General features: G+C 47.3%; 1 long non-coding RNA gene across 1 annotated transcript; it reads left to right on the top strand.

Annotated features, from left to right (window-relative positions):
- The first annotated feature begins 1,603 nt into the window (after positions 1-1,603).
- On the top strand, positions 1,604-7,134 carry LOC140726603 (uncharacterized). Its single transcript, XR_012098677.1, has 2 exons — positions 1,604-2,347; positions 6,956-7,134. It is a non-coding gene; the product is annotated as an uncharacterized lncRNA (long non-coding RNA).
- Positions 7,135-21,944: the final 14,810 nt, after the last annotated feature.

The following is a 21,944-nucleotide window of genomic DNA, read 5'->3' as shown; positions in this document are numbered from 1 at the left end:
CTCCCTATTCAACTTGCACCCAATATCCATGCTACTGTTTGGTGGCCTGTAGACAACACCCATTTGGGTCCTTTTGCCCTTACTGTTCCTCAGTTCTATCCACACAGACTCTACTTCTCCTGACCCTATGTCCCCCCTTGCAAAGGACTGAATCTCATTCCTCACCAACAGGGCCACCCCACCCCCTCTGCCCACATTTCTGTCCCTACAATAGCATGTATACCCTTCTACATTCATTTCCCAGGTCTGATGTCCCTGCAGCAATGTCTCCATTATCCCAACAGCATCATAGTTACCTATTCGCACCTGGGCTTCAAGCTCATCCGCCTTATTCCTGACACTTCGTGCATTCAGATATAGAATTTTTAACCCATTTCTCCTCTCTCTGTTTGAATCGCTGCCTATTGTGCTTAACCCAGCTCCCCGAACTCCCATCGGGCTATACGCCCCTAGAATTTTGTTGTCCTTCCTACATTTACTTATTCTTTCAACACATTTAACTCCATGTTCCGTCAGACCATCCCTCTGTACACGAGTCCTCCTTATCACTTGTTCCGCCCCACCTTCCTCTACTACACACTTAATATTCCGGAACCGTGTAGTCCCCACCTGTCCTTTATTCTTCCTCTCGCTATCCTCTCTCACATTCTGGATCCCCGCCCCCTGCAAATTTAGTTTAAACCCCCCCATTGATGGTTATTTAGCTGACCATCAATAATTTTTTAATGCTAGACATTAACGAAGCAGCTTCTAAGCCTTAATCCATCAATGATTAAATATGTTCTCCTAATTTTATAATATGAAAGTATCAATGTATGAATTGAGAGTGGAAATAAGCCATTTTCCAGCCAGTGTCATTGGGAGTACACCTCTGTGAGTCTTCTCAACCATTCAATATGATCAAGCAAATCTCATTGTTACCTCATCAGATTCATGCTATCCCCAGTAACCGGTCACCATCCCCCCCAACCACATCACCAATCTATCTGACTCTTTGTCAGGAATGGGGGCAGGATTGAACCCAAACGCAGGACGCAGACACTGAAGTACTAGGGGTAGGACAGGATGGGGATGCCATGGCATGCAAGGGGTAAGGCAGGTGGGGCTGGATCCCAGAGTTTGTGGCAGACCAGAGGGGGATTCCTCATGGCAGGCCACATGGATCCCTGGTAGGGCCACCTCCCAGGCACAAACAGAGGCCTGGGCCAGTTGCGGACACCTGGGCAGGTGTGGGGCACAACCCATGGGAAACGAGGGGAGGAAAGTGCAGAAACCCCCACCGGCCAGTAGCAATCCAGCCGGACCTGCCCGACGGAGGTAATGGGTAGGTAGGGGCAAAACCCCAGCCAGGCAGCAGCAGTCCAGCCAGACCTCCCCAACAGAGGCAACAGGTAGGAAAAAGCAGATGGGTGGAAAGGGCAGAACCACCGCCGGGCAGCAGCAGTCCAGCCAGACCTGCCCAACAGAGGCAACGGGTAGGAAGGGGTAGAACCCCTGTCAGGCAGCAGCAGTCCAGCCAGACATACCCAACGGAGGCAAGGGATCAGAAGGAAGCTGGGTCCAGGGTTAGCAGCAGGACTACCGTGATACACCGGTGTAAGAAGTGAAAGGGTTAAGGTTAGACTGTGCTAAGATCTAAGCTTACAAAACATATGCTGACACATTGCTAAATAAGGATATAAGATTCTTGCAAAACTGTATAGGTACAATCTGTACCTTGTGGTAATCATGAAGAACTAAAAGGGAGTCATTAAGCTAGGAGCTGAGAGCGGAGGTGGATGAGACAGATGGAGATAAGCTGTACTCTTGTGGCTAACTCCAAGGCCGATAAGTGTTTGAAAACTTGGCAGACATGGCTCTGCGGATGGCTAACTCCAAGGACAGAGGATATGAGAAAATGTGTATGTGACCCCCGAAATGTACAAGCCTGTGGGGAGGGGGAGAGTGGAGCTGACTATGAATAATTGTAGGAATGATACAGCAACTGAGGGACACGTGATAACCTACTTGAAACTGTATAAAAGGAAATGAAATGTAATGCTCTGGGCTCAATACTGCTGGAGCAGTTTTGGGTCCGACTCTGCAGACTCGTGAAAAATAAAGCTTTGCCGCTTTGCAGTTTGCTGAGACTCAGAGTGTAAGATTATTTCTGACAGCTGGGGGCTCGTCCGGGATCCCCACTCCGGTCGTGGAGGGCGAGAGGAAGGACATCGGAGAAGGTGCACCCTGCCGAGTTCGGCAGTCCCTGATTCCTTGCTCGTCGTCTGAAACGGCTTGAGCGAGTGAGATCCGGACAGCGCAAGGCGGCAAAGCAGGGAGGAAAGGAGACGGTTCTACGGCACACCGGGTAAGTGAGACTAGCTAACTGAGATCTAGGTGGGTGTGACCGGGTAAACTAGGTGTGACGACACCTAGAGTAAAAAGAACCGGGCCGGGAAGGGAAGAATGGGAGGGGGAAGCTCAAAGGAAGAGGAGCCGGAGAGTTCGGGTTTGTTCCCGAAGGTACCTCCTGATAGCCCCCTCGGTAGAATGTTTGCAGGATGGGGATATGGACGAACAAAGGGAAAGCAGAAAAAGAGAATGGTAGAATATTGCAAATTATGGTCCAAACAGCCAATAAAAGGGTCCTCGGTATGGTGGCCACCATTTGGGTCAGATGAGGATTGGGTTAGACAGGCCTTAAACATATATGTAAACTCTAAACCAAATGTGAGAGAGGAAGAAAATGAGTATGCCTCTTGCTGGGTTCCCGGACCAGGAGACTCCGCAAGAAGTTTTAAACTAGAAACTAAAACTAAGGAGGAAGAGCCTCCTTGGGAAGTGTTGAATCATCTACCTCCCCCTTATGTTCCCCGGCCCCAGCAGCCCGAACAAGCTGCTAGTGCTCCGCATCCGGATGATCCGCAACGGCAGGCGGAAGAGGAGAGAGAGAAAGAAGAGGAGGAATGGGAGGAAGAAGAAGAGAAAAGAGATGAGGAGCGAAAAGAATGGATAGATAGAGACAGAAAGAGGGAAGAGGAAGGAAAGGATCCCCCGAGGTCCCGACTCCCTAAGATGAAGACCCGTTCGGGAGCAAAGAAAGGGTCACAGAGGAAGGAGAAGGGGAATGCCGGGGAACCTAAGTTTCCCCTGTTAAACCCGAACTGGGATAAGCAGACCGGAGAAGGTCAAGGAAACATGAGAGACATGAGGGAATTCCTGATAAAGGGAATAAGACAAGCGGTCCCCAAGGGTCATAACTTCACTAAGGCGTTCGGAAGCCACCAGAACCCCGATGAGACCCCAACTGACTTCCTGGATAGAATTCGGAAAAATATGCAACAATATGCGGGGGTAGACCCGGAGACAGAGGTGGGACAACAGTTAATCAGGGTAGAATTTGTATCAAAAGCTTGGCCAGATATTCGGAAAAAGCTAGAAAAGATAGAGGACTGGAATTCAAAACCCTTGAGCGAATTACTGCGAGAAGCACAGAAGGTGTTTGTAAGAAGAGACGAGGAGAAACAGAAAAATACCGCTAGGATAATGGTTCAGACAGTACGGCAAGTAACCACAGAAAACAGGGAAAAGAGGGGAACGTGGTCAGACCGAGGCAATGGCCAAGAACTAGGAAGGAAAACGCGAAGGACTCTAAGATGCTTCCACTGTAACGAGGAAGGACATTTTAAACGGGAATGTCCTAAGTATCGGCGAGAGGTCAGGTCATATGCCATGATGGAGGACGAAGACTAGGGGGGTCGGGGGTTCCTACCCTTGGGGAGAAGAAACTATCGACAGGAACCCCTGGTAAATCTGAAATTAGGTCCCCAAGGGTCAGATACAACCTTTATGGTAGATTCGGGTGCTGAAAGATCCAGTGTAATCCAGATACCTCCCGGCGCCCGAACAGGAACAAGAGTAATGAAGGTATCCGGTATCGGAGGAAAAACGATACAAGTGTCCATTGTGGGCAATGTGGAAGTCGGATATGAAGATAGGGCAACAAGGCAAGACCTTCTCCTGCTGCCCTCGGCAGGATTCAACCTATTAGGAAGGGACCTGCAAGTGCAACTGGGCATTGGAACAGTGCCGAACAATGGAGAAATAATAGTAAAATTATTCGCATTAAAAGAAGAGGACGACCAGAAAATAGAGCCCGAGGTGTGGTATAGAGAGGGAAATAGGGGAGGATTGAACATTAGCCCTCTACAGATCACCTTGCTACCGGACGGTCGCCCAGTAAGGAGGAAGCAGTATCCCATTGCGATGGAAGGAAGAAAAGGGCTGCAGCCGGTAATTGAAGGGCTGATCGCAGATGGACTGCTGGAAGAATGTATGTCGCCATATAATACTCCCATCCTCCCGGTGCGAAAGCCGGACGGGACTTATCGGATGGTACAAGACCTGCGGGGTCTAAATGCAGTAGTCCAGACCCGATACCCGGTAGTACCCAACCCGTACACCCTGATGAGTAAAATCTCCCCTGACCATGAATGGTTCAGTGTAATAGATCTAAAAGATGCTTTCTGGAGTTGCCCGCTAGAAGAAAGCAGTCGGGACATGTTTGCGTTTGAATGGGAAAATCCTACAACAGGGCGGAAAAGACAACTCAGATGGACGGTCCTGCCGCAAGGATTCACTGAGTCACCTAACCTATTCGGGCAGGTCTTGGAGCAAGTACTAGCGGAATTCCAATGTGCTCCAGAGAACCAACTGCTACAGTATGTGGATGATTTATTACTATCCGGGCCAACACAGAAAGGGGTGCAGGAAGATACCATCAGATTACTGAACTTCCTAGGGAAAAAGGGGCTACGGGTCTCCAAGAAAAAGTTACAATTCGTGGAAAAGGAAGTAAGGTATCTGGGACACCGGGTCAGTAAGGGACAGCGAAGCATTACCCCAGAAAGGATAGCTGGAATAACAGGGATGTCGCTACCTCGTACCAAGAAGGAGATACGACAGTTCCTGGGGTTAGTGGGGTATTGTCGAATCTGGATTGAGAATTATACTCCCCTGGTGAGATTTCTGTATGATAAACTCGGGCAAGATGAGCAAACAGTAAAATGGACAAAGGAAGAGGAGCAAAAATTCAACTATATCAAGGGGCAATTGATCCGTGCTCCGGTGTTAGTCTTGCCAGCCCTGGAAAAACCATTCCAGCTGTACGTCAACAATGCCGAAGGAATGGCCCAAGGGGTACTCACCCAACTAAGAGGAGGAAAGCGGCAACCCGTGGCTTTCCTGTCAAAAATGTTAGACCCGGTATCGCGTGGATGGCCCACCTGTATCCAAGCAGTGGCAGCGACAGCGGTATTGGTAGAGGAAGCCCGGAAACTAACCTTTGGAGGGAAGATCACAGTGCATTCTCCCCACTCGGTCAGCACCCTACTAGCCCAGAAGGCACATCGGTGGCTCACTGACTCCCGCATTCTAAAGTACGAAACTATACTGATGACCGGAGAAGACCTAAACTTCGCAAAGGATTCCAGTTGCAACCCAGCCCAGTTCCTCTATGGAGGACTAGAAGAAAAGGAGTCAGAACACGACTGTATTGAATTGTTGGACTTGCAAACAAAGAGCCGGGAGGACTTACAGGAAGTTCCCCTGGGAGAAGGACAGGAATTGTATATAGATGGATCCTCACGATGTATTGATGGAGTACGGCACAGCGGATATGCCATCATTGACGGAGAGACTGAAAGAATAGTGGAGTCCGGGAGATTACCGGGAAACTGGTCGGCCCAGTCATGCGAATTATACGCACTCCAGAGGGCTCTGAGGATATTGGAGAAGAGGATCGGAACAATATACACTGACTCTAAGTACGCCTATGGGATAGTACATACCTTTGGGAAGATATGGAAAGAAAGAGGACTGATAACGGCCAGAGGAAAGGGACTGGCACACGAGCAAATGATAAGTATGACATTGGGAGCCCTGGCCCTACCAACTGAGATTGCGGTAGTACATGTACCCGGACACCAAAAAGGATCAACACCTGAAGCAGTAGGGAACCGTCTAGCCGATGGGGAGGCCAAACGAGCAGCCGTTGAAGACCCGATCCAACTCCTGACCTTGATACCAGTGAGGGAAGGACTTACTAAACAACCTATGTTTACCCAAATAGAGATTGATAGCATGAACCAACTAGGAGCCCGAAAAGACACTGATGGTAAATGGACGGTCCCGGATGGGAGACAGGTACTAAATAAGGAAGTAACCCGCAACATCCTCCAACAGTTGCACCATCAAACCCACTGGGGAGTACAGGCCATGTGCGACACAATTCTGAGGGACTATGTATGCAAAGGAATATACACACTGGCCCAGCAAGAGATAACTGGATGTCCGACGTGCCAGCGGATAAACAAGAAAGTGATGCGATCCACTCCAAGAGGTGGCCAGCCACTGGCCATGAGACCGTTCCATAGAGTCCAGATCGACTTTACCGAACTACCCTCAGTGCAGAGATGGAAGTACCTGTTAGTAATAGTGGATCATTTTACCCACTGGGTGGAAGCATACCCGACCACAAAGGCCGATGCGCCTACAGTAGCCCGAATACTACTAGAAAACATAATCCCCAGATATGGGATCATGGGGTCCATAGACTCGGACAGAGGGACACACGTTGCCTCCAAGACGCACCAGTTGATTTGTGATGCATTGAGTATCCAATGGAAATACCATACCCCGTGGCATCCCCAGAGTTCGGGACGGGTGGAAAGGATGAACAGTACCTTAAAGGCGCAATTGACCAAATTAATGCTAGAAACCAAGTTACCCTGGACTAAGTGTCTCCCCATCGCCCTGTTAAGAATCCGAACAGCACCCAGGAAGGATATAGGAATCTCCCCCTATGAAATGCTGTTTGGACTCCCGTATTGGAATAAGGTAGAAGGGTACCCCACGCTACAAGGGGGTGATATTTTTATAAGGAACTATTTACTGGCACTATCTCGTTCCTTTGCAGAACTGCGGAAGAAGGGTCTCTTGGCCCAGACTCCGCCGCTCGACTTTGCTTTACATCAGATCGTGCCTGGAGATTGGGTTCTGGTACGGACCTGGAAGCCGGAGAAGTTACAACCACAGTGGGAAGGCCCTTTCCAGGTCCTGTTAACCACCGAGGCGGCCGTACGAACAAAAGAGAAAGGGTGGACCCACGCATCCAGAATAAAGGGACCAGTTAAGCCTGAGGGACACACGGAGTGGACCTGTGTTCCCAGTGAAGAACCGTTGGTGGTGAAACTGAAAAGGCAACAAAAATGAACTCAATGTGGACTGTTACATTATTGACTGTAATATATTTAATTCTGTATGTGGGAAAAATAGAAGGGAAATGTGACAAGTGTAGGAACCGAGTTTTGGAGAAAGGAAAAGAACGACCCGGGGCCCTTGTGTCACATTCACATGTAAATGACCAATGTTATGGAAAAGAAAAAGAGGAATGTGCCCTGTTAATATTTGGCGGAATACTCATAATGATAATCATATTACCATGCTTAATACCCTGCTTGAGAGCATTAATAACGCGAGTAGTAGTACAGGTAATGCAGCCAGGGAACCCAGCTGACCCGGCTAAAATGCTGTTGCAACGAGGCAGAGAACTGGAAGAGTGGAATCCCTGGACAAATCCTTAGCACACTCTAAAAAGAAAAAGGGTGGAATTGTAAGAAGTGAAAGGGTTAAGGTTAGACTGTGCTAAGATCTAAGCTTACAAAACATATGCTGACACATTGCTAAATAAGGATATAAGATTCTTGCAAAACTGTATAGGTACAATCTGTACCTTGTGGTAATCATGAAGAACTAAAAGGGAGTCATTAAGCTAGGAGCTGAGAGCGGAGGTGGATGAGACAGATGGAGATAAGCTGTACTCTTGTGGCTAACTCCAAGGCCGATAAGTGTTTGAAAACTTGGCAGACATGGCTCTGCGGATGGCTAACTCCAAGGACAGAGGATATGAGAAAATGTGTATGTGACCCCCGAAATGTACAAGCCTGTGGGGAGGGGGAGAGTGGAGCTGACTATGAATAATTGTAGGAATGATACAGCAACTGAGGGACACGTGATAACCTACTTGAAACTGTATAAAAGGAAATGAAATGTAATGCTCTGGGCTCAATACTGCTGGAGCAGTTTTGGGTCCGACTCTGCAGACTCGTGAAAAATAAAGCTTTGCCGCTTTGCAGTTTGCTGAGACTCAGAGTGTAAGATTATTTCTGACAACCGGTAAATTGGGAAAGGCAACCGACAGCATGGCAGCACAAGCCAGGCAAATAAGGCGGAACAGCGGGACCAGCGCACAAGAGAGAAGCAGGGGAACAAGACCAACCAGATAGAGCTTATACAGAATAGGCCAGCAACCAGGGCAGAACAGGATTCAGAACCAGCAGTCCAAGTACAGAGCAGGTTAAACCAGCTTCAGAGCAGGACAACCCCACAACCAGGCTCAGTCCCCGAGCCCCTTATAAACACCTGCCCCCTAATAGGCAACAGGTGTACCTCCTTAAGCCAAGATGATACAATGGCTCTGGATGACAGGAGGGCTGGCTGCAAGGCCCGGAGTCCGGAGTCCGCAGACCGGAGCAAGACCCGGAAGGCGGGCTCCGGACCGGACCCTAACACTTTCATTGCAATTCCAATGCAAATATTATGCTTTCAAAAGTAGTTTACTACCCCGAGCTTCCAATCAAATTATTTGCATGTTGCTGAATATCCCATGAACTAATGCAACTGGGAAACATTTTAAAACATTGCTTAAAAAGTACTTTGCTCATCTCCTTGATGAATTTGAAAACACAGTTGAATTTATGGTTATTAAAAGTGAAAAAAAGCCTGAATTCACTTTTAAAAACATACAAAACCTGTCTAATTATATTAATGTACAGTCATTAGGACCTCAGTAATATAACATAAAATATATCCTTTTAACATTTTCAAATATATTTTATTACTTTTGAATCCATAAGAATCAGCTTAATTTTCTTTTGAAAGGCTACAAACAGATAGAATGAGAAAGAACTTCAAATAGTGATTAACTTTCCTTCAGAGGGGAGGATGCTGCAAGACACAACAAATTAAGATCTCTGCTCTTGATGGGCAAGAGCTGTCATTGTTTAGTGTGCTGGTGATGTGCTGAGTGACTGCTGGATATCTGGTAGTATAAGTGTCTTTTGTTCCTCTGTGTAATCCCCTTATCACTGTGTACATAGGGAACTACTCAGCTTCTCAATGATACACTTTGTCCTGTTGAGATGGCTGACCTATAACTGACTGACATTAGATGAATGCATCATGTTCATTCCCTGGGCTTGCCGAATAATTGAATATTTGGGGAGCAGGTCCCATTGCATTGCAGCTTCAGTTCCATGTTGTAGGTTGGAGTAGCTAAAAACAGTGCAAGTGGGTTATTCACACCCACCACCAAGTATATCCTTCCCTCCTCCCACCCTCCCACTTTCCATTTTCAGCTCCCTATGCGACTCCCTTGCCCACTCTTCCCGGCCCACTGATCTCCATCCTTACTTATCCTCGAAAGCAGAACAAGTGCTACACCGCCTCCTACACCTCTTCCTACACTGCCTCCTACTCCTCCCTCACTTCCATTCCAGCCCTTTATCCTTTTCACCAATTAACTTTCTAGCTCTTTACTTCACCCCCTCCCCCTCCCCTGGTCTCACCTATTATCTTGTACAGCTTCCTCCCCTCCCCCCTCCTTCTTACTCTGACTTCTCATCGTTCTTTCCAGTCCTGATGAATGGTCTTGGCCCGAAACGTCGACTGTTTACTCTTTTTTTAATAGACGCTGCCTGACCTGCTGCGTTCCTCCAGCATTGTGTGTGTGTTGCTTTGGATTTCCAGCATCTGCAGATTTTCTCCTCTTTACTCTGTCCTTTAACTAGCTGATGATCAGCAGCATACCCTCCTCTACATGAAAGACCTGTCACTCTTTACAAGGACATGAGCACCAGAACACCAAAGGAGTAAAAAGGAAAACATCTATTTTTCCAAATTCTATAGCACTCTGTTAACTTACAAAAATTGACCTCCTAATTCTACCAAATGAATACATTGAATAAAACAACAGGAATTCAAGTAACCAACAAGCTGGAAGGTAATGCAGGACCCTTTTAATCATGCAACTGAGGGGTTTCCAACCTACTCCAATTCTCAGTGAGTGCTTAGGTTGATCTTCATGGCGCATAAACCAGGGATGGCGGCAAGTTGGAGTTACTAACTTACTCGGAGGACCACTCTGCCCATCAGGCTCATGCACGCTTCCAGTACAGAAATCCCATCAGTGTCTGCCCACTCCTTATTTCCCTTAACTCTGCTCCTCATTCATAGAACATAGAACATAGAATAGTATGGCACATTACAGGCCCTTCGGCTCACAATGTTGTGCCGACCCTCAAACCCTGCCTCCCATATAACCCCCTGCCTTAAATTCTTCCATATACCTGTCTAATAGTCTCTTAAACTTCACTAGTGTATCTGCCTCCACCACTGACTCAGGCAGTGCATTCAACGCACCAACCACTCTGAGTGAAAAACCATCCTCTAATATCCCCCTTGAACTTCTCTCCCCTTACCTTAAAGCCATGACCTCTTGTACTGAGCAGTGGTGCCCTGGGGAAGAGGCGCTGGCTGTCCACTCTGTCTATTCCTCTTAATATCTTGTACACCTCTATCATGTCTCCTCTCATCCTCCTTCTCTCCAAAGAGTAAAGCCCTAGCTCCCTTAATCTCTGATCATAATCCATACTCTCTAAACCAGGCAGCATCCTGGTAAATCTCCTCTGTACCCTTTCCAATGCTTCCACATCCTTCCTATACTGAGGCAACCAGAACTGGACACAGTACTCCAAGTGTGGCCTAACTAGAGTTTTATAGAGCTGCATCATTACATTGCGTCTCTTAAACTCTATCCCTCGACTTATGAAAGCCAACACCCCATAAGCTTTCTTAACTACCCTATCTACCTGTGAGGCAACTTTCAGGGATCTGTGGACATGTACCCCCAGATCCCTCTGCTCCTCCACACTACCAAGTATCCTGCCTTGGAATTTGTCCTTCTGAAGTGTACTACCTTACACTCCTCCAGGTTGAACTCCATCTGCCACTTCTCAGCCCACTTCTGCATCCTATCAATTTCTCTCTCTGCAGTCTTCGACAATCCTCTACACTATCTACAACACCAATTCTGAATCCACCTGGCCAAACTTCCCTGGATCCCATGCCTTCTGACTTTCTGAATAAGCCTACTGTGTGGAACCTTGTCAATTTTCTCTTATCTCTTATCAATTTTCTTTTTGATGATCTTTGATATTAAATCCATGAAGATGTAGTGCTGCTAAGAGTGCTTAATGGATGCAGACACAATAGCAGTGTTCAAGATACTGTTAGATGGGCACATAGATATGAAGAGAATGGAAGAAAATGGAGTTTAATTTGGCATCATGTTCAGCACAGATATAGTGGGGTGAGTGGCCTATTCCTGTGCTGTACTCTGCTGTCTTCACTGATTAGGGAAAAGATCATAAGCCATATGACATAGGAGCAGAATTAGGCCATCTGGCCCATCGAGTCTGCTCCGCCATTCAATCATGGCTGATCCTGTTTTGCTCCTCCTCAACCCCAGTTCCTGGCCTTCTCCCGTAACCTTTGATGCCATGTCCAAACAAGAACCTATCAATCTCTGCCTTAAATATACCCAGTGACCTGGCCTCCACAGCTACCTGTGGCAACAAATTTTTCTTCATTTCAGTGTTGAAAGGATGCCCCTCTATCCTGAGGCTGTGCCCTCTTGTCCTAAACTCTCCGACATGGGAAACATCCTTTCCACATCTACTCTGTCTAGGCCTTTCAATATTTGAAAGGTTTCAATGAGATCCCACCCCCCCCCATCTTTCTGAATTCCAGCAAGTACCCACCCAGAGCCATCAAACATTCCTCGTGTGATCATCCTTTCATTCCTGGAATCATCCTTGCGGACCTCCTCTGGACCCTCTCCAATGCCAGCACATCTTTTCTAACATGAGGGTCCCAAAACTGTTCACAATACTCAAGATGAGGCCTCACTGGTGGGATATAAGGCCTCAGCATCACATCCCTGCTCTTGTATTCTAGACCTCTTGAAATAAATGCTAACATGGCATTTGCCTTCTTCACCACCAATTCAACCTGCAAGTTGACCTTTAGGGTGTTCTGCACAAGGACTCCCAAGTCCCTTTGCATCTCAGATTTTTGGAATTTCTCTCTGTTTAGAAAATAGTCTGTCCATTTATTTCTACTACCAAAGTGAAAGAACATGCATTTTCCAACATAGTATTTTATTTGCTACTTTCTTGCCCATTCTCCTAATCTAAGTTGTTCTGCATCCTATTGGATTCCTGAACACTACCTGCCCTTCCACCAATCTTCGTATCATCTGCAAACTTGGCGACAAACCCATCTATTCCATCATCTAAAACATTGATATGCAGCCTAAACAGAAGTGGTCCCAATACTGATCCCTGTGGAACATCACTAGTCACTGGCAGCCAACCGGAAAAGGATCCTTTTATTCCCTCTCACTGCTCCTACCAATCAGCCAATGCTCTATCCATGTTAGTAACTTTCCTGTAATACCATAGGCTCTTAACTTGGTAAGCAGCCTCATGTGTGGCAGCTTGTCAAAAGCCTTCTGAAAGTCCAAATATACAACATCCACTTTATCTATCTTACTTGTAATCTCCTCAAAGAATTTCAATAGTTTCATCAGGCAGGATTTTCCCTGAAGGAAACCATGCTGACTTTGTCCCATCTTGTCCTGTGTCACCAAGTACTCCATCACCTCATCCTTAACAATTGACTCCAACATCTTCCCAACCACTGAGGTCAGGCTAACTGGTCTGAAATTTCCTTTCTGCTGCCTTCCTCTATTTTTTTACAGTAGCCTGTTAACCCAGTAACACATTGATGGAGAATGCAAAAGCACCATGCAGAGCAGAATCAACTGCTGGACCCAGGAACTGGGAATAAGCAGTGCTAACCTTTCTTTCACCATCATTGCCTGGCATCCACCGCTGTGCCTTTCAATTTACTGAAAAGCCCTTGTCATGCTAAAAATATGTACTCTACATTTATAAACACATTTGGCAACAGATCCGGTTACAGTGGTGATCAAGCAGATTGTCTTAGAGCACATTGTATTAAATTTGTGGATATCTAGAAAAACAGGTCTAAGTATAAACTGCCATCAATTTTAACGGAGAAGAATAAATATCTTAACAAAGCAAATGAGAAAACCTGTGCATAATTTTCCATTCCCCACAGCAGTGTGTCATCTGATCCCAGCACATCACGTCATCACCTCTCTAATGCCAGCTCTTCCCAATTTATCTCTGTCCTCTTGCCCTGCTTTTCCTCATTGTTCACTCGTTCTGCTCTGACTACTGTAGGATGTTTTCCTGCCTTCCTGTCTTCTACATCTGAGGAAACATCCCAAGGAAAATATGATCTTTAATTAGCAGCATTATTTTTGTCTGTCAGTATAAAATTTGGGCATTTCAAATCAAGTCCAGTTTAATCAACCATACATGGATACAGCCAAACAAGACAGCTCTCCTCAGGGGCCAGGGTGCAAAAGCATACATGTGTTATCAAAATAGCAAGAAAGGGGAAAAAAAGAGCATAGTCACAGAAGAAAACATACTTTTAGTTCAAGATCCTGAGCAACAAGTCCCGGAAACTGATGGTTCCTAGCAGTCCAGCCTGTAACTCCACCGATTCAACAGTGGAACCTGTGGGAGAGGCCATCCCCAGCCGAGCACAGATGCCACACTACACTGCCCCTGGCATCTCCTCCACTGAGCTGCAGCAGCAGGCAAGTCGGTGACTGGAGGACTAGTCCTCACTACAACTGAGGCGATGCTGAAAACGGGAAACTGGTCTGTGGCAATCAACGTCGAACAGAGTCTTGTGATTTTAACATAATGTGACCTTGCCATTCAAAGTTGACTGTGCACCCAAAGTTGTATTCTTTCCAGATTCTGTGCCTGTGGCGTTGTTGCTTCTGGGTTCATTACCAAAATTAATTTGGCATTAATAGATCTCATATTGATAGGAACTATACATCATACGTATTCTGCTACTGCAGCACCTTCAGGACTACATAGTTTTGTTTCTGTCCAGTTTGGAAAATAATTTCTGGCTGTTTTCCCTGGGTCAATTAGCAGTCAAACAGGATTTTATTTCATAAAATATATGTGGTCGCTCAGGAAAATTGGAGGCCAGAGGCACTAAAACTACTCAGTTAATAAGGTGCTGGAGAAATTTTGATAGGTTCCAAATGATCTGCCTTTTGCTCTATTTTCAAAGGTTCATTTATTATTAAAGTATGTGTGCAGTATGCATCTCTGAGATTCTTTTCCTTCAGATAGCCATGAAACAAAGAAAGACCATGGAAGTCAGTTCAGAGAGAAACAACAAACCCACCAACCTGCACAAAGAAGAACAGCAACATGATCATCAACCTCCCCCACACGAAATGCAAAAAGTACATTGGCCTTCAAAACCCCTTTCCCTAACAAAAATGCAAAAATAACATTGACCCTCAAACCCTCCTCCCCTTGCATGAACCACAACAAGAACATTAGCCTCTGAATCCCCCTCTCCCTGCACAAAAAACTAACAAAAATGTAACAAGAGCTTTGAACTCCCAACCTCCCTCTCCGAACAAACAAGAAAAAGGGGCAAAAAATATTGAATATAAAAGCCATAGGACTGAAAATGTCCATAGTCTATTGCTCAAGTCCATAAATACAGAACCTCAGTGAAATCTTCCAGCAGCAGAGTGATCCCACTGCGATCAGAAGGCAGGCAGTAGGCACTCGCCCTCTGCATTTGCCTAGACGTTTCAATCTTCCTTGTGACTTTAGTCGGAGAAATGGAGTTGAAGCTCAAATCCCATCTCTTGTACAAAGCTTTTTCTAACTAACATAAACTTCACAAGTATACTCTTTGAAGTGTGTCAGATAAAATAAATCACCCAGTACTCATGATTTTTATTCTGTGTAGTAGAGAATCAGCCATAGAATTGTTCCAAAGTGCCTCACTGTGCTTTCAATAAGGTTTGATTGATCAGCACTGGAATCTGGAAGTACTGGCATGGAATCTCTGGAAATGGCATTAGGGGCCAAGAAAAAGTGACATTCTAGCAGCTGAGATCACTAAGAAAAATGGTCTGGATTCATAAGGGAGTGGAGAGACTCAATTCCCTGGTGAACAGAAACCAGGATAATCAGATAGAATGAGTGCAAAGCCAGGGCACTTTCTTTCATGACGAGAGTGGGAGGGGTGACATTTGCATTTATAGTGCATGCGGGCTGGTTAGCGCAATTAATTCCATGTATCCCTTTGCAGAACACACCTTCATATATTGGGTGAAAATATTAACCTAACAGATGAAGCAACTCCGCTGAGTGGGTGCTGTGGAGAATATTGAGGACATGGATGAAGGACTTTGTGCTGGCCCAGAAGGAACAGGACTTGACTTGGGAATCTTCAGTGTTGTTAATTATGAGCAATCAATATATAAGTGGGAGTTTAGCAAAGGGATTTATGGAATTATTGTGGAATCAATTTATAGTAATCAAAATTATGTTGGAAAATGCATGACAACTATTCACATGCAAAAGTTATGTGCTTCTCAAAACAGAAGGAAATTTTCCTTTTCATTTTTAAAATTCAACATTCATTGTTCTAAAGCCCATGGTCCTAATTTACTGGACAAAGTGACACAGTGATTACGTTACAGTTTCCAGATCTCTAACCCAGAGATGAATTTGAATCCCACCATAGCAGCTGGGAATTTTTAAAAAAATCAAATAAACCAAGAGTATAAAAATCATAGTAAACAATACATGAAAGGATGATCATAAAATCCCATCTAGTTCACTGATCTTTTCTGAAAGAAAGAATTGAACTCCCATCCATAAATCAGCTCTGATTGGATGGTGGAGCAGACTTGATAGGCTGAATGGCCTGATTCTACTATTATGTCTGATGGTATTAGAAGTGATAGCAATGTGGGCTATTTTCAACTATGTACATGGTTCAATGAGAACCAAAGATTTATACGCTGTAAATGAGTAAACTAAACAAATACGTTGCCCTTGTGGAAATCCTTGTCCTTAGCTCTCATCCTAAGTACGAAGCACATCTTTATTGTTTCAGAGGTGTTTAGCTAGATGGACCATTTTACTCGTTTCAACACTTCATCTACAGTTTGAAGAGGGGAAACAGTCCATGGGATGGATTTGCCACGAACAACCTTTTGAGAGATGTGAGCTCCTGCAGCTCCAAGATGCTAATGAGCCCTCAAGAAGCTGTGCTCAAGAACTGGCACTGATTAGTCAGCAATGGAGGAAGCCCTGGAATGTGAAAGCACTGGCATACCATCTTGGAATAGATAGATAGATAGATAGATAGATACTTTATTCATCCCCATGGGGAAATTCAACTTTTTTTCCAATGTCCCATACACTTGTTGTAGCAAAACTAATTACATACAATACTTAACTCAGTAAAAAAATATGATATGCATCTAAATCACTATCTCAAAAAGCATTAATAATAGCTTTTAAAAAGTTCTTAAGTCCTGGCGGTAGAATATAGCATTAATTGCATCTAGGAAGGAAAAGTTAATGGACTGAACAGATGCAAAGAATGAACAAACAAAACCAGATTAGGTAACTCCTCAATTCAAGTAACATCTTGTGTGCAAGTGTGAATCTTGTAGCCATCCCCATCTTGGCTTCTTCCCCCTTTCATTTCTGTCCTGATAAAGTCTCAGTGTGAAACATGGACTGTTTATTTCCTTCTATGGATACTGCCTGATCTACTGAGTTCCTTCAGCATTTTGTGTGTGTTATCCACATTTCCTCTCTTCCCCACATATACCATGGCCACGGATTAGAAACATAGAAAACCTACTGTACAATACAGTGTTACACAGGAGCGATGGAGGAGAACCCAAGTGCAGGACACTGGCATGTTGACTCAGTTGGGGAGGCTGGCGTAGACCTGAACGCAGAGCAGGAAACCAGAGGGATCTTGACAAGGAGACGGGATTCACAGGGACTCTCTAGAAACTAGAGCGGAACTTAGAACTACCGGTTCTAATCGGAACAGGGAACGAAGTATCACATGAGAATCAGCCAACGAACTGGCAACCAGTGATAGAGTCACCATCGTATTTATTTCCCAGTCTCTGATGAGAGCCAGATGTACGGTAATTGGGTAACTAGCAGCAATTGACTGAAATTGGGGCATAATCGGGGAGAAAGCAGTGTTAAAGGGGAACGGCCAACCGGAACCATGACAGTACCACCCCCCCTCAATGGGAGCCTCCCGGCATTCCTCCAGGCTTGTCTGGATGGTCCCGATGGAAGTCCTGGATGAGGGAAGGGTCTAGGATAAAGGAGCGGGGGACCCAGGAACGCTCTTCAGGACCGTACCCCTCCCAGTCCACCAGGTATTGGAGGCCCCTGCCCCGACGGCACACATCTAGCAGTCATCGGATGGTGTATGCTGGATGGTTGTCGATGAGCTGGGCAGGGGGAGGAGTCTCAGCTGGGGGACACAAAGGGCTGATGGAGACTGGTTTCAACTGAGACACATGGACTTTGGCAGCGTGAGGCGGACTGTTGTGGGATTGATAATCCTATTGACCTTGAATGGCCCCAGGAAGCGGGGGGCGAGTTTCCTATGTTCACATTTGAGCAGAATGTCCCTGGAGGAAAGCCACACCATCTGCCCCGGTTCGTACTCCGGCGCTGGAGTCCGGTGTCGGTCGGCCATTTTCCTATTTCGATTTGTTGATTGAGTAGGGCCATGCAAGTCTCCTCCCAAATCTTCTGACACCGATCAACATGGTCCTGAACCGACGTTACCGCAATCTCCTCTTCCTGAGCGGGGAACAGCGGGGGTTGGTACCCAAGGGAGCACGCGAACGGAGACCTCCCAATGGCAGAGCTCACCAGGGAGTTGTGGGCATACTCAACCCACAGGAGATGATCGCTCCAGGTTGATGGGTGGTTTGTCGTTATGCAACGTAACGTCGCCTCCACGTCTTGGTTGACCCGTCCTGTCTGCCCTTTCGTCTGGGGGTGGAAGCCGGATGACAGGCTGGCTGTTGCTCCTAGGGCTCGACAGAGGACCTTCCATACCTGCGAGATGAACTGGGGACTCCGATCGGAGAGGATGTCCGCGGGGATTCCGTGGAGGCAGAAGACGTGGCGGATGAGAAGATCTGCGGTCTCCTGCGCAGCAGGTAGTTTAAGGAGAGCCGCAAAATGCACTGACTTGGAGAAACGATCCACCACATTGAGTATGACAGTATTTCCATGTGAAGAGAGTAGACCGGTGATGAAATCTAAAGCGATGTGGGACCAGGGACGCCCAGGGACAGGTAGGGGACGGAGTAATCCCACAGGTGGCCGATGGGAGGCTTTTCCATGGGTGCAGACGGAACATGAGGAAACATAGGAACGGGTGTCAGCATCCATGGAGGGCCACCAGAAATGCCCCTTCAGGAGGGTCAGGGTCCGATCGACTCCGGGGTGGCAGGCGAAGCGAGAAGTGTGCCCCCACTGTAGGACCTGTGATCGAACAGCATCGGGTACAAAGAGGCGATTGGGAGGTCTGACGCCTGGGTCGGGTTGCGTCCTTTGGGCCTCTTTGACTTTGGACTCAATTTCCCAGGTGAGGGCAGCCACTACACAGGATGGTGGAAGGATGGTCTCGGGGTTGGGAAGATCCTCCTCGGAAATGTATTGGCGGAAGAGAGCATCGGGTTTCCTGTTCTTGGACCCCGGACGATAGGTGAGGGTAAACCTGAACCGGCCAAAAATAATGCCCAACGGGCCTGGCGGGAATTCAGGCATTTGGCGGTCTGGATATATTCAAGGTTCTTATGGTCTGTCCAGATGATGAAAAGGTGTTCCGCCCCCTCCATCCAATGCCTCCACTCTTCCAACACCAGTTTGACTGCCAGTAGCTCCCGGTTCCCCACATCGTAGTTTCGTTCAGCAGGAGACAGTCGACGAGAAAAGAAGGCACAGGGATGTAGTTTCTGATCCGGGCCCAAACGTTGGGACAGTACCGCTCCCACCCTGGAGTCAGAGGCGTCAACCTCCACAGAACTGACAGGAGGGGTCCGGTTGAATCAGAATGGGAACAGACGTGAAACGCCTCTTCAGTTCGGCGAATGCTGAGTCCGCCTCGGAGTTCCAAAGGAAAGGTGGGGCAGGTGAGGTAAGTCGGGTAAGGGGAGCCGCCACCTGACTGTAGTTTCTGATAAACCGGCGATAGAAGTTTGCAAACCCCAGGAACCGCTGGAGTTGCTTGCGGTCCGTGGGTTTAGGCCACTCTGCCACAGCCCAGATTTTCTCGGGATCAGCTCTCACCTGTCCCCTCTCGATGATATAACCTAGGAAGCTGATCGAGGGGACGTGGGATTCACATTTCTCTGCCTTTACGAATAATTTATTCTCCCCCAGCCTCTGCAGGACTTGATGGACATGGTGCACGTGTTACTGGGAACTGCTGGAAAAGATCAGGATGTCATCCAGGTAGACAAACACAAAGCGGTTAATGAAAGTCTCTTAGTACATCGTTAATCAAGGCTTGAAAAACTGCGGGGGCATTGGTGAGGCCGAAAGGCATGACTAGGTACTCAAAGTGGCCTAACGGGGTATTGAAAGCCATTTTCCACTCGTCCCCCTCCCTTATCCGGACCAAATGGCAGGCGTTTCAGAGGTCCAACTTCAAGAAGATGGTGGCTCCATGAAGTGGCTGGAACGCAGAACTTATAAGAGGCAGTGGGTACTTGTTCTTAATGGTTATATGATTCAGGCCTCAGTAATCAATGCAGGGACTGAGAGAGCCATCCTTCTTCCCCACAAAGAAGAATCCAGCACCCACCGGGGAGGATGAGGGTTGAATAATGCCCGCCGCCAGAGACTCACTAATATATTTCTCCATGGCTTCTTTCTCAGGCCGGGACAAGTTATACAGGCGGCTGATAGGTAATGAGGCCCCGGGGACATGGTCGATAGCGCAGTCATACGGGCGGTGTGGAGGCAGGGAAAGAGCACGTTGCTTGCTGAATATCTATCCCAGGTCGTGGTATTCTGTGGGAACTCTGGACAAGTCGAGGGTTTCAAAGACAGGCGAGGTCACTGTATCCTCCCTAGGGGATAGGGCCGACTGCAGACAGGTGGCGTGGCAAAACGGGCTCCAGCTGGCTATCCTCCTGGTAGACCAATCAATGCAAGGATTATGGCAGTGTAACCAGGGGTATTCAAGTACTATCGGGGCTTGAGGAGAGGAGATTAGGTTAAATTGTACCTGCTCCCGATGATTCCCAGAGAGGATCGAAGACAGTGGTGGAGTACGGTGAGTGACTCGAGCCAGAAGTCTTCCGTCCAGTGCCCGGGCTTCCAGAGGGGCAGCTATGTCTTCATCCAACAGATTCCCCTCAGCTCCGGAGTCTATCAAGGTAGACAAGGACAGGGACTGTTGGCTGTAGCTTACAGTAGCTTGGATCTGCATCCGGGCTTGGGGAACTGAAGGGAGTGTCGTCTGATTCACCAGAACAGTTGGAGTGGGGGCTACACTAGGAGCGGACGGGGAAGAGAGGCTGGCTGAAGATGGTAAGGTGGGTCGTAGGATAACCGGAGGAGCGGGGTTATCTCAGACGTTCTCAAAGTCAATTATCTACCCTGGTGGCTAGAGAGACCAAAGAGTCCTGGCTGTTCGTGTCATCCCTGGCCGCTAATTCATCTTTTATCTTGTCGGAGAGACCCCGTCGAAACACTTCCTTTGTCATTCCACCCGGAGTTGGCCGCTAATGTTCAGAACTCTACAGAGTATTTCGCTACGCTTTGCGAGCCCTGAGAGAGAGTCAGAAAGCGCCTAGTGGTGTCGTTCCCGCGAATGGGCTGTTCAAAAACCTTCCTCATTTCGGAGACGAAGGTGGAGAAGGCGGAACAGACCTCTGGCCGGTCATCCCAGATCGCGGTACCCCATGATAAGGCAACCCCTCGTAACAGCCCCATGATGTACACAATTTTTAATGTGTCCGAGCTGTACGTACGTGGCTGTTGCTCAAAAACCAGAGAGCATTGCAGTAAGAAAGCCCGACATTTCCCTAGGTCCCCAGCGTAGGGTTCTGGTTCAGGTGCATAAGGCTCTCGAGGTGATTATGTTGCCGAGCCCAGGGGCGTAGCCATCCCAGGCTGTGCGGTTTGGTCAGACTGTGTTCTTGGAAGGGACGGAGTAAGGGGAGTGGATACCCGGTCAACCTGCTCACTGACCTTCTTTACATCCTCGGATAGGGCACGAAGATCTTTCATGACTTCTCTGAGTAGTTGCTCATGTATGCCCAGTAGGGAGCCCTGGCTAACGAGGGCCTGTTGCACCAGGTCCGTGTCCGCTGCTTTCATTCTGGCCAGTTCGTACCGTTACACGGGGGCGACAGAGGAGAACCCAAGTGCAGGACACTGGCACGTCAACTCAGTTGGGGAGGCTGGCGTAGACCTGAACGCAGAGCAGGAAACCAGAGGGATCTTGACAAGGAGACGGGATTCACAGGGACTCTCTAGAAACTAGAGCGGAACTTAGAACTACCGGTTCTAATCGGAACAGGGAACGAAGTATCACTCGAGAATCGACCAATGAACTGGCAACCTGTGATAGAGTCGCCGTTGTATTTATTTCCCAGTCTCTGATGAAGGCCAGATGTACGGTAATTGGGTAACTAGCAGCAATTGACTGAAATTGGGGCATGATCAGGGAGAAAGAAGTGTTAAAGGGGAATGGTCAACCGGAACCATAACAGTTCCCCAGTTACTCTTACCTCCCCCAGCCGCTGCCTCTCTTCCCCTTTAAAAAAGCGATATCTTTCTTCATTG

The sequence above is a fragment of the Hemitrygon akajei genome, chromosome 4 (genome assembly GCF_048418815.1).
Source record: "Hemitrygon akajei chromosome 4, sHemAka1.3, whole genome shotgun sequence".
Lineage (NCBI taxonomy): Eukaryota > Metazoa > Chordata > Chondrichthyes > Myliobatiformes > Dasyatidae > Hemitrygon > Hemitrygon akajei.
This window is presented reverse-complemented; position numbering and strand designations above follow the sequence as displayed.